Below are 12,857 nucleotides of genomic sequence, written 5' to 3' on the forward strand. Positions count from 1 at the left end.
TTCTTGTTTTGATGTTTGTCCAGCTCCTCCTTGTTTGTTTAGGCCTCCCAATAAGTTCCCTACTGTGTTCTCTATTGCTTCCTTAAATATTTCCCATCTGGCCTCTACAGAGATTTCTTTATCATTCCAAATTAATGGTCTGAAACACTCTCCAAGCATTACCTTCTCTGTTTGTCTCGTGGACTTGCCTTTTAACTTTATGGGATCAAATTTAGATCCAGTGTCACCCATCTCTCCCCTGGGCTTTAATGTGTTTGCCATCTTTCCAATAAGTAATTCATGATCACTGCTGCCCTTCAGCATCGCTATAGACTTTCACATCCAGCAGTGCCTCTTGCAGATAATAGTGGCCCATCTGTTTTTGTGGGTGACCATCTGGTGACCCCTTGTAAATCCATGAGGGAGCCAAATGCCACCAGTGGTAAGAATACACAATACTCATGGCAATTTCTTTGCTTCTTGTCAGCTCAGCTTCTCCCAGTTCTCTCACCCAGTATGTTCTTCTGCCCCTTATTTCTGCTTTCATCCTCTGCATTCCCAGCTTTCACCTTCACAACTGCCTCATAAGCTTGGGCCTCATTTCAGATGTTCTGTAGATAAAATTTATTTTTTTTCCCCTTCTCTGCAACTTGTTTTGGTGCATAACAGCAAATCACAGTTAGGCAGAGATTACTGCAGGCTTCAGTAAATATCGCTGTGATGATCCTCTCAGACATTAGCATCCCGTTGTTCACAGAAGTCCTTATTCCTCTTGTGCATGGAGGCAATATTATTTATATGCTTTATTCATCTGGAGGAAAAAAAAAATGGATTTAGGGACTGGTTATGCCAGTCCAGTTTATGTAAAAGCCTTGCCATCCGTTGTTGTACTGCTTGGCAAGGACAGCGTTGTGTTGTGGGTTAATCCAGGTACGTAGCTGCCTGTTTGTTAATGTCCCCCCCTCCACTGAGACCGGGAAAAGAGGAAAAGCAAGAACATTTGTGGGATGGGATAAAAATTGCTTAATAAGTGAAGAGGTGGAAAAAGAGAGAAAGAAAAAACAAGCAACCCAAAGGCAAAGGCGCTATGGGTAGACCGGTGTGCAGCCAGTTGGTAAGCAATTTCCCTAAATCCCTCTCTTTTCCCTTCTTTTTGCTGAGCATGACATCAGGTGGGATATCTCTGTGGTTATTTGGTCTCATCTGTCTGGCGGTGTCCCCTCCCAGCCTCTTGTGTGCCCCCCATCTATTCTCTGGGGGGCAGAGTGAGGAGCAGAGGAGGCCCTGATGCGGTGCAAGCACCATTCAGCAGCAGCAAAAACATCGGTGTGCTGTCAACTCTGTTTTTGTCACCATTGTAAAACACAGCATCACACCAGCTGCCACGAAGAAAATTAACTCCATCCCAGCCAGACTCCTTGCACAAGTGCCACCTTTGTATCTTGCTTTCCACAGCTGGCAAGTTTGGACTCCTAAGACTAAAAATCTGAGTTTTCCCCTGCCTACATAAATCACCCAGACAAGGTGAAATGAGCTTCTTTAGTGGAAGATGCAACTCTTCCTTTCACCTCAGATGTGACAAATTCACAATATTTTACTCAGTAATATTTGACGCGACATTTCCAGGTCATACCCATCCATCACCTAAATTTGGTGCCACAAAATGTCTGTATCCCAGCATAGGAACTACCTGCCTTCATTTAACTTTTTGGGTGTGTGATGAGATGCTTGTTAAAATGCTCTACGGCAGAAAACACCATGAACAGAGAGGGCAAAAGGATGGGACTCAGTTTGAAATTAAGGAATTAAGGTGCCTACATTTAGGAGTCTGTATGTGGGATATGTAGCTAAGCTGTCACATAGGTGAATGAAAATTGAATTGTTGCTTAAATACAGCTTTCAAATGTTATGTGAGATGATGGCTGAGCTTTTTTGTTGGCTACAGCTGTCAGTCCCTTGGGGCACAGGAGTGACCTGGTCTTGTGTCATATCATTCAGTCCCATGAGGACATTTTGGCCACTGGATGCCACCTCAACGGGAAGCCAGTGCTTTTGTTTGCACTAGCTGAGCCTCTGGTCAACACAGAAGATGTTGTCCAGATTCAGCTAGGCAAACACGGATGTTGAGTTTCAGAGGCAGCCAAATCCCTTTGCAGACCAAGTCTTTGCTGATTGAGGAGCAATCAGATGCCCATGGAGACGCTGATGTTTATGATGTGCCTCATTAAAGTACAATAGGCAAGTCAGCCACCTCAACGAATGATGTTGGCAGTTAACCTCCTTCTGTTACCACCTCAATATATTCACAGTCTGGATTAACACTGAAAGCTTCCCAGTACAATTTTTTATTCCTTTATTATATGAAATCATCCCAGAAACAGCCGAGTCTCAACCACCATTGATGGTCTCAACCACCATCTCAGTTTTGTCACTAAACCCACTACAAAATAGTACAAAGTTTGAAACAGGTCTTGATGAGCTCACATTGTAGGTATTATGAGGCTTTCTTCACCCTGCTTTAAATAGATATGTAAACTTTTGGGGAATGGGCGTAGGGAACCAAGATTGATTGGTGTTATGTCCTCCATTTGAGAGTTATTGAATCCTTATGTGCTCACAAAGTTTATTTCCTTAATAAAAGGAAAAAAAAGAAAATTCCTTAATGACACATCACCTTCCCTTCTTAACTGCTAAAATAATGGGCCCAACTAGGGCTGGAATAGGACAACAGAAGATGAAACCAGCTATAACTAATATTTTTTCTTAACCAGCCAGAGCCAAGCTATCAATGATCATGGAAGGAACCAACATGATCTTATAAGTTGACCTACTGCATCATTCAAACATCAAAATTTCACTCCTTATGGAGTCTGCTGATACAGGAGTGCCTATGGTAGAGCACATCTCCTCAGGAGACCTCCACTCCTCAGTCGCAGACAGTTCCAGGAAGAGTCAATGTCTAAATAGAAATGTACACTTAGTTATGAGAGAAACTGATGGACAGGTCTCAAAAATCCAAAGCTCAGAATCTGCATTTAGGAAAATCAATGAAATGGATCAGATTGCCAAAGCAGGACATAATGATCAGCGAAGCCATGCTCAGACCAGAAAGCTGCCAACACAATTTCCTCTCCTGGTGATTTGCTTGATTATTCTTTTTTGCTTATGCTTTCATGGGCAGCCTGAGCTTCTGAGTAATGTCTTGCACGGCCAACACATAGATGCACTCGTTGGCTTAAACAGCAAGATGGTACAAATCAGACCATTGCTTACCCTTGATCTTCTTCAGGACAAGATTTCTCTGATGAAACTGAGCTTTTATTCCAAAAAAAGTTTGATGCTTTGTGACACTGTTTTAAGCAGAGACTTTTCTCCTGAGCTGCACTTTGCAAACTCGAAAACTGAGCCATTCCAGGAGATGCAGGAGAGAGATGAAAGTAGCGATGGCATCCAGACCCTTGGATCTCCCATATCCAACACACTGCAGACTGCAGTACCTGGGAGGTGCCTGGAGAAATCACAGTGAGTGCTCCTGAGACACAACACGTAGCTCTGCTACTTGCTGCCTGTGATAGCGAGTGGAGGGAGGCTTATTGTTTCCACTGGAAGTGACCTCGGTGGCACTTTCCACCTCAATTTCCATCAAAACACACTGCGAGTGATATAAAGCTCAGCACTCATAGGAGAGGTTTTCCAAGCTGCCTGTGTGTATCTGAACGTGCGTTTCCTATTAAAACAAACCTTCGAATACAAAGGCAGCTTGGAAAATCTCAGCTCTTTGCAGAGATTCAAAGTAGGTGGTGTGAAGTCATATGGGGAATTTCATTCTCTGGGATTTGTGCACTGAACTCTCCTATCACAGTCTCAGAGCCCCTTAAGGCTGGCCAACACTTTATGTATTTAAAAATGGGCCAAATCCTACCCCAGTGGCAAATTCAGCCTATTTCACACACAGCCATTAGAAGACCCATTTGTTTATGCAGTACCACCACCCATGTGCAATGTGGGGAGGCTTTCTGGGGGTTATAGCATGAGAGGACAAAGCTACAGCATGAAAAGCTCAGGAGGCAAGAACTTGCTTTTTCTTTTTACCCATTGCAGCCAGAATCATTAATCTCCACAGAATGAAACCCCTGCTCTAATTCCCTCCAGCCTTAAGGGCAGAGGTGGAACGAGGAAGATGGATTACAGATTTAGAAACAGAATATCAGCTTTCGTATAGTCACAGATTTTAAAGCTGGGGGGACATTAGACACCACCCTTCTTGGCTTCCCTGGGAGAGGGAGGGACACAGAAGTTCCCATGCTTTGAGGGAGGTAGTTACCAGCACCTGGGATGCTGATGAATTGCCAAGCAAGTAGACAAGGCAAATGCATTTTAGAAACAGAAATAAAATCTCAGCAGCAACCAAACAACTTTCTTTGTCTCTCAACCTCCCCCCAAATGCTTTTACAATTGAAAATGAAATTGCACCTCTGGGCTGAGCTGCAGCCGTGCTCCTCAGAGGCCCCTTCAATCCAACTGGCAAACGATGGGGGCTGGCAAGGCTTAGTCAGCTCATGTTTGCAAAACGCTCTGGAAATAAAAACTGCTGCACAGCACTGAGTCATGCAGCTGCCACTATGGAGAAGTGAAGCCTGGGGAGCCTAGAAGTACAGCTGGATCCCCTGTGGAGGGAAACTGGGATCTGTGGGTTAAGTGTAGAGGTCAAATCAACTAGAACAACTTGGAGTCAAGCACTGGGGGCCTCAGGGCTATAGACTGCTAGAGGGAAAATGAAGTCTCGGGGGTTTTGCAGGCAGAGTAGCCTGTTTTGGACCAATGGGCACTGGGGTTTGGGCATGTGTTTTGTTCTCCTGTACGATGGCAGAAGTCTGGCCATGCACCATGGAGGGAAGTGCTGCTGCTCTGACCTTTGCAGAGAAGGGAACCAACCAGATCAACAAAACCAGGGGTTTAGCCAAAGGGAAACAAGATGAGGTAGTGTTTCTCCATCCAGGACAGCTCTCACTGTCAGCCTTGTGCACCCATGTCAAATAATTCCCATAGTAGATTGTGCACATCGCTGTGTTGGTGGTGGCTCTCATCAGAAGGATGAGGAACTGCAGCAAAAGGGACTTTTGCAGACCCCCTTCAATAATGCCTTTGCTCAAGGAGCAAGGATTCATGCAGCCATCTCAGGCCTCACAACAGCTGTGGTGACCGGGTGCTGTAGGTGCCTCTCTTGGATACCTTTCCCACCTTTTCCCAAGGGCCTGACCCAAATACGCTGTAAGCTGCTGGCCTTGAATCAGCCCTTTAGGGGACCTGAAAGTCTGCCCCTCTGTTTCTTTTCTTGCAGTTATACAGTTATCTGCTTATGTTTCTTTTCGTTATTTTTTATTATTGTTATTTTAGAGAAAGAAAAGCCAACAGGGGGAAAAAAAGATAAATGCATCTGTTAAAAAAAAAAAAGGTACTTTCTCTATTTTCCTTTGTGACTAGATCCAAGCTAACCTCCATCTGCAATATCAATTTGGGTTGGTTTTCCTTCCCTCTGTCTGCAGGGAGAGGTCTCTGTTAGTCAAATGATTATTCTTGGAATAATAAAAACTTGCAGATGGAACCAAGAGCCTGGCTGACACAGACAATGAAACCATGGGACGGCGTGCAGAAAGAAGAGGTCGCTTAGGCTTGCCAAGCTTAGAAATCTCCCTGTCTTTGTGGCTGCTTGCTTTAACCCTCTTGCAGATCAAACCTTTCAAAATTAACCCAGCTGCTGACACGGAATAAAACTGGAGAGCTTGGAAGGAGAACCGTACCTGAAATAACAGTGATGTCTTCTGTGAGAGGAGAAGGTGTGCAGCCTGCAGCTTACAGCCCACGTGTAACAGCTTGTGTAAGGAGGGAGGAGCTGAAGCAGAAACAGGAAAGAAGATACCACCCTGTATTATTCCACAGACACCTAAGATTTGGAGTGAATATTGGCACCTGATGTAATAGCAGAATTACATTAAAGCAACAAACCAAGCTGTCTTTGGGTGCATTTATGACTAAAACTCCCTTAATCATAGGCTTAAGTCCATTACTGCTCAGCAAATTGATATATGCAAGGCATGAAATCAACTGATCCACAAATCCTTTTTACTCCTGAGGGTCCCAAGGGTTTTGCAAGCATTAACAGGACAGAACGTGGCACATCAGAGCAAACATAAAGCCCAATACATGGGTGACCGGCTAAAATATTCTAATGACCTATGACCCTGTGATGTGCTGTCATCTCAGCTCATTTCTAAAGCTGTTGGAGGTGAGAGCTCATGAACCGTATATCACAAGGTCTCATTCAGCCCTGTCTGGGGCTCAGAGATGACGGGTGAGGCTAAAGGAATGAGGTATCTGTTGTGTCTGATTGTATCTAGGCTCTGACCTGTGGAAACAGAACAGGGGGAGGATCTTCTCTTAAATGTAATGATGCTCAAAGTCAAACTCTGATTAACTCTGGTCTGGTCCTGAGGGCTCTTCTGAACATTTTGTCCCCCATCTTTGGATGTTTTAACATGTTTTTAGCTGGGTATCACCTGGAACCAGAAACAAAACACTGCTGAGATGTGAAAACGCAGGGTGGGTCTGGAACGAAAGCCTGGAGTTTAGCTGGGCCTCTTTTCGATGCAGAACAAAGTTTTCTTGTGGGCCAAAATGCCAGAACTGGCTGGCCTAACTGAAGGCCTAAGATAACTTGTTTGGTCTCTCCTTGTCTCAGCTTCCCTGTTAGTAATATGAAGGATGGATTTGGCTAAGAGTTTTGGATAAACTTTGCTGTTTAAATCACTATGGGCTGGTGAAAAGCACAAAGCACACGGAATGCAAGAGTCAGGGGAAAACTCTCTAATTTCTTGCAGAACTTTACCAGAAGGGTGACTTTAACCTATTTATCTCCTGATTTTATTCATAGCTTATTTCACTTCTCCAGGCCAAAAAGTCTCCCCTTGCTCCTGCATTATGGGTACATCTTTTCAGTGTTGGTATCTGAGGCTGTCCCACTGCCCAAACGTGACGGCTTTCTCTTCAGGGCCAGCCACTGCTCTTCTTGTGTTTACAATTTTCCTAATGAATGGGTGAAATTCCTCTAAAGAAAAAACAAGGCCCTGGTGTAAAACATTTCCAGTCTTTCTGATAACACTTTTACACGTGTGGAACAGTATAGATTAGTGAAGCCTTTTGCTCTTGTATTACTCAGAGCCTGATTTATGCAGCTGAATACAAATGAAACCAGAACTGCTTGTGCTGCCTCTTTCTTCCCTCTCCCTCCATCTATCGCTGTATCTACCTATCTGTGTCATCCTTGGAGTAACTAAATACCTTCCCATAAATTCAGTAGCAGATGAGAGGTCCCCAGTGAGTTTTTTAGAGCCTGTGAAGTCAGTGACAGGGTTAAAGTCTTTCTCTGGCCAGGTTCAGGGCTTGGATGTGGGGATTTAATTTACTTCACTTCTCAATGGGATTTTGCTGTGTAAAATCAGCCTGAGCAGTATGGGAGAGCCTCACAGAGAGGATGTGTGCATCCTGAGCATCAAAGAGATTCCTGGGTCCTAAACCAAACTCCCTGCTGTTGGCGGGGTGAAGCTGTGCCTGGTGGTGTGCTTGAGGGCCTCCCACGCCTCTCCGGGATCCTGTTCCCTGGGGAATTTCCACTGCCCTTCCTATTTCTCTCTGGGCTGAATTTCTCAAATTTCAGCTTGGCAAGCTAAACTCCTTAAGCAACAGGAACAGCTTGCTGGGATTGGTGTCGACTTACAGAAAGGTGCTGGGGTAAAAGACCCACATTGTCTGGAGCACTGCAGTCAACAAGGACCGATGCATGAGAGGGGGGCAAGGCAGGGTGGAGGGAGGAAAGAGGAACACGGGCTGATTTTTCTTTCTCTTACTGAAGAATAACACTTGAAGGGCTCGGTTAGGAAAGACATGACCCTGTATGTGTGTGCGGAAAGCAGCACCAAGCCTGGAGATGGAGCCAAGCAGGCCCTGTGGGGTGCAGGCCTGAGAGAGCTGAGCCCTTGCCAGGCCCTGCCTGTGGCCTTTAGGCACATGGCTTGAATTGTTTTGTGACCAAAAGTGTTTACAAAGTCCAGACCTGGCAGATTCTCCACCCCATCATGCTCTGAGATGGGGTTTTGCTTGGTCCCAGCCAGGAGGACATCGGACTCAATACCAAGGGAGATGCTGCTGCACGCAGTTCTCTGGTTTCTGCAATAAATAGATGGTGACTGCATGATTAATTCCCTTCTATATCTATCCCACCTAGCTCTCCATACATTTTCACTCCCACAGCTCCCACAGTCCCTGTATGGATCTGCTTTAAGGCCTGTGTAACTCACGAGTGCACCAAGTTCTCCCAATCTTATGGGCAGCTTCATCGCTGGGTGAGGGCAACCCAAAACGAGCCTAAATTGGGGTGAAGCCAGTGGTGGAGGGATGGAGAAAGCAAAGAAGGGCAATGATGGAAATGGTGTCAGTGCTGGGAGGAGGCAGAGAGGGAGGGGAGATGAAGGCCTAAAGCTCTTTCAGCCCTTAGCACCCGGTCCTATGAGAGAAGTTTTGCTCCAGTGACCATTCTAGACCCCAAACAAGAGCAGCCTGGCCTGAATAATGTTTATCCCCTGCCCATCTGGGCTTTTCTCCATGCATGGCTCCAAAAAGCCAATGTACACATCTGGCATGCCCACAGGATGCTGGGGCTGGGTTGGGGGTATCTTTTGCTCCTGCTTTTTTTCTGTGGGACTTGATGAGGAAAGGTCAGTAGGGGAATAGCAAGTGATGAGCCAGCGCGGGGGTAAGAAGCATGGATGATGGGGAGTGTTAGGGGAAGTGCAAGGAATTCTTTGGAAACCACAGAATTTTGTGGTTTCACAAGCAAAACATCTTTGTTTGCATTCATCTTGCAAACAACATACGGGTGGCAGTTTCTCTTTTATTCCCAATTTGGTGCCTAGTGGAAGCTCTGGCTCCGTGAAAAGTGTTACTGCCCCTGGTATGCGAGAATGAACTTGTGGTCAAGGTCCAGGCCAAGGAACCCAGCTCCTCCGCCAAGCCCTGGGCTTCAGCCATGCAGCACGGCAACACGCAGCCCTGCAGCTGCAAACGCTGAGCCAAAAAGCTGTTTCTGAGGCCACCAAGTGAGGCATCCAGCTCTGAGAAGCATCAGAAGAGACAGCTTGCTCTTGCCAGTTAGAAATTGCTGAGGAGAGGCTGTAAAAAGAGAAAAAAAATAATATAGTTTATATATATATGTAATATATGTTTATTATATATATAAATATAAACATATGCATATGTTTTTTATATATAATATATATAAACATATGTATGTTTTTTTATATATTTATTTATGTGTGTGTGTGTATATATATATATATATATATATATATATGTAATTTTCCTGGTAAGTGGAACACCTTTTTGTGTTGGAATTCACAACTTTGGGACATCCGCTGGCTGCTCCCCAGCTTGTCCTTTTCCAAAGAGCAGCCAGACGTGCCTGCCTCTCCCCTCCTGCCCAAAAGCCTGGGTGTCTACGTGCACAGCTGGGCTGCAAGGACCAGGCTCAGTGCAGGTCCTCCTTGGCTGAACCCATCCTTCTTCAAAGATGACCTCAGTGCATCATCTGAGCTGGTGTTACCTCCTTTCCAGGAGGTATTCCATGTGGTTTTTAATAATTTCTCCACATGCTTATTATCCTGCATGTATTTTCAGTCCCTATCCCAACTCCTTTGCTATGTGCAGAGTTGCCAACTGCTTTGCACTGCTCCCCCAAATCCCACCTTGGGGTGCACCTTGTGCGAAGCAGCCCTAGGGAACCTACCCTGAAATGCAAGCTGGATTGGGCCTCAGTGGTAAGAGTTTTTAAGGCGTGAGAGGAACATGGAAACCACCTTTCACTCCACAGCTGCTCCAGTTATGTGTGAGGCTATTCTGGAGCTGAGAGGGGTTAATCCACGTAACATCAGAGGCACTGTCTGAAAAGAAAGTGAACTGCTGATGGTGCTGCTGCTGCCAGAGCTTTTGATATCACTTTTAACACATTACTCAAGGTGAAAAAAATAATCTTGGGAGGTAACAAGTGGCTGTGACCAACTGCAGAAGTGTCCTGGAGTGAGCTGAGGGAGCAGCTTTTTTGCATGAAAAAAAAAAAAAAAAAAAAAAAAAAAGAAAGTTTCAGGTCCCCACCCTTGAAGGTATGGCTGGAAAACGTGCTTACCCTGAGCAGCCTGGGTCAGGGTGTGAGCTCCTGTTCAGTCCTGAGAAAGCCAAACTGGATGAGTAGGACCACAACAGGCTTCTCCCACACTGGTGTGAACACCTCTGGAAGCTTGGGACCCCCAAACCATAGCAGACACCTCACCAGGGGTGCCCAGGCTGCTCCAAGGTGGTTCACGGATGCTGCTCCCTGTGCTTGGGTGGGAAATGTGGCTGTGAGTCAGTGGAGCAAAGACACAATGCACGCAATGGGAAAATATTCAACTCGGTGGCTTTGGCTCAAACAGAGAGCATTTCTCTCATGCCAGGAGCCTCTCAGAGCTGTGTTTAGTAAGCATCTCCTGCCTTATCTTGACATGAGCCTCAGCTTCAGGAAAACAATGCTCGAGGAATGAAGGGAGCATTCAGCCCTGCCAGCAGTCAGTAAATGGGAACTTAGGTGCCCAATTCGGGTCTGAGGATCTCTCTGCCCCCTTTTTGTGGCTCCTGGCCATCTGCAGACTGTACTGGAAGCCCTGCAAAGCATGGAACAAGGAGCCCTTCAGCCTCTCTCCTCAAATGATACCTTATCCCTGGGAGGAGAGCTTCAGATTCTGCTTGGATCAGAGATCAGCAGAACAGATAAAGAGGCTGGGCTTAGAGTCAAGGTCAGAAAACTCTGGTTTTTGTTGCCTTTTTTTTTTTTTTTTTTTTTAATAAGCCTTATATTCTCTCTTTACTACCCTGCTCCTTTCCACCCCTCATAGGACAGTTTGATATTACAACTCCTGTTAATTATTCATCACAGCCTACATTTGCCAAGGTAGCTGCGCACGTCATGAACTCCCCTAACCTGCCCAATCTAGCCTTATCGGGTTGTAAATTAGCCACTTGCAAGAACAGAGGCAGTGCTGATGAACGGTGGCCACAACATTTCCTCCTGCAAACTGCTTCAGGATGACTCTGCAACATTTTGAAGCATACATGAACCTTGCTTCTCGTTTTGCTGCAATGGTGCCTGGCGAGGGCATTGCTGTGTCCCAGCAGGGCACGTAAGTTTCCTGGCTCTTTATGTTGGGTTGTTCAACATGGTTTAACTCCACAGGAACCACACGATCCTCACGTGCGTAAAAAGGGGCAACATCACTGATTTCAAGGGATTTACACCAGCAGAAAGCCAGCCCAGACAAACTGAACGATCCTAGCCCCTGAAACAGCTGGGACCAATGGATCTGAGAGGGAAACATCTGGTTTACAGGAAGAAGGTCAAAAGCAGGCTACTAGCCAGGAAAGGAATTTGGGATCATGGTAAAAATATCTGTGAAATGTCTGAACGAACCATAGTTAGGAGCAAAAGAGACAGCAGAGACACGACTGGATTGCATTCCTAGGGCAGCACTGCAGATATTCAGGGCTTGGTGCAAGCTGCTTTGGACCAATCCCACTCAGGAGCCACTCAAAATCCCAGTAGTGTGACGGCACTATAAGGGGTGACCAGCCTCCTCTATCTTTTTCCAAATGTTGGGGTGGAAGATAAAGGGGTTTCAGGATGACGGGAGAGAGCATCCTTCTGAATCAGATGTGAGCTACAGCCAGCACTGCCAGGAGGGAGAGGAGCCATACCCAAGCTAATACCAGGGTAGCCCAGATGCAGCTCCAGTCCACAGGCTCCATTTCACCCATGTGAAACTCTTTGGATGATATCACATTAAAAAATGCAGCAGTAGAGTGTCTTGGCTTAAAAGACAGCCTCCTGTGCAGTGGTTATTGCTCCAGCCACATCTTCTGGACCTCTGTGTCCTGACTCCATGCCATCCCAGAGGGATAAGCCAGGGTGGTGCTAGGTTCCCTGCCTCCTGGACCGCTCAGCATCCTTTATTTTGTTTGCTCAGCTGTGGCCTTTTATGAGGGAGTTTCCCTAAAAACAGCATCGGGATGGTGATGGTGGGAATGATTGCCTTTCTGTCTCCTCCCTGGGAAAGATTGCACCTATTTAAAGAAGCAGATAAATAAATACAGGAGTTTTCCTACACATAGGGTGGGTAAATAGGCTGTTATAAAAGCCTTTGGACAACAGAGCAGTTTGATTAAGTGGCCTAATTTGCAGTGTGGAGCACCTGACAACACATTGCATTAGGGACATTATGTAGGCAGACAACAAGCCGAGCACCTCACTGCTCCCATCCTCGCTGTGTGACCGTGGGGATGTGACCTACACCTGGATGCTCTCCTCTGTCCTTCACACCCTCCTTCCCAGGCAGGTCTTTGGAGCTGGGACAACCTTTAATTGGGGTACATCAGGGCTGCTTCCAGCCCAAAGTGACCCATTTTCTCCTTTCTTCTGTTTCCTTCAGACTTTTCAAGGTCATGTTGGGGGTTTTCTCCTGGGATGATGCCTTGCCAGTCAGTGGGACCTTCAGGACCTCCAGGAAGGGTTCTTCTCCCATCCCCTCACCCTGCTTAAAAGAGAAGGGTTACCATGTGTTGTCATAGCTGAGGAAAACATATTTTGGAGAAGGTTCAGGGTGGAAATCCACGCCAGTGATACTTCTCCAGCAGGCAGATGTCCTCACCATGCCTCATGCAGCAAGGTTATCCCCATCCCACGAGTGACTGGAAAAGATGGGCATGGAGATATAAAAGGCAGGAAATCCCTCTGCTAGCAC

Source organism: Anas platyrhynchos, chromosome 1 (genome assembly GCF_047663525.1).
Source record: "Anas platyrhynchos isolate ZD024472 breed Pekin duck chromosome 1, IASCAAS_PekinDuck_T2T, whole genome shotgun sequence".
NCBI classification, from domain to species: Eukaryota; Metazoa; Chordata; class Aves; order Anseriformes; family Anatidae; genus Anas; species Anas platyrhynchos.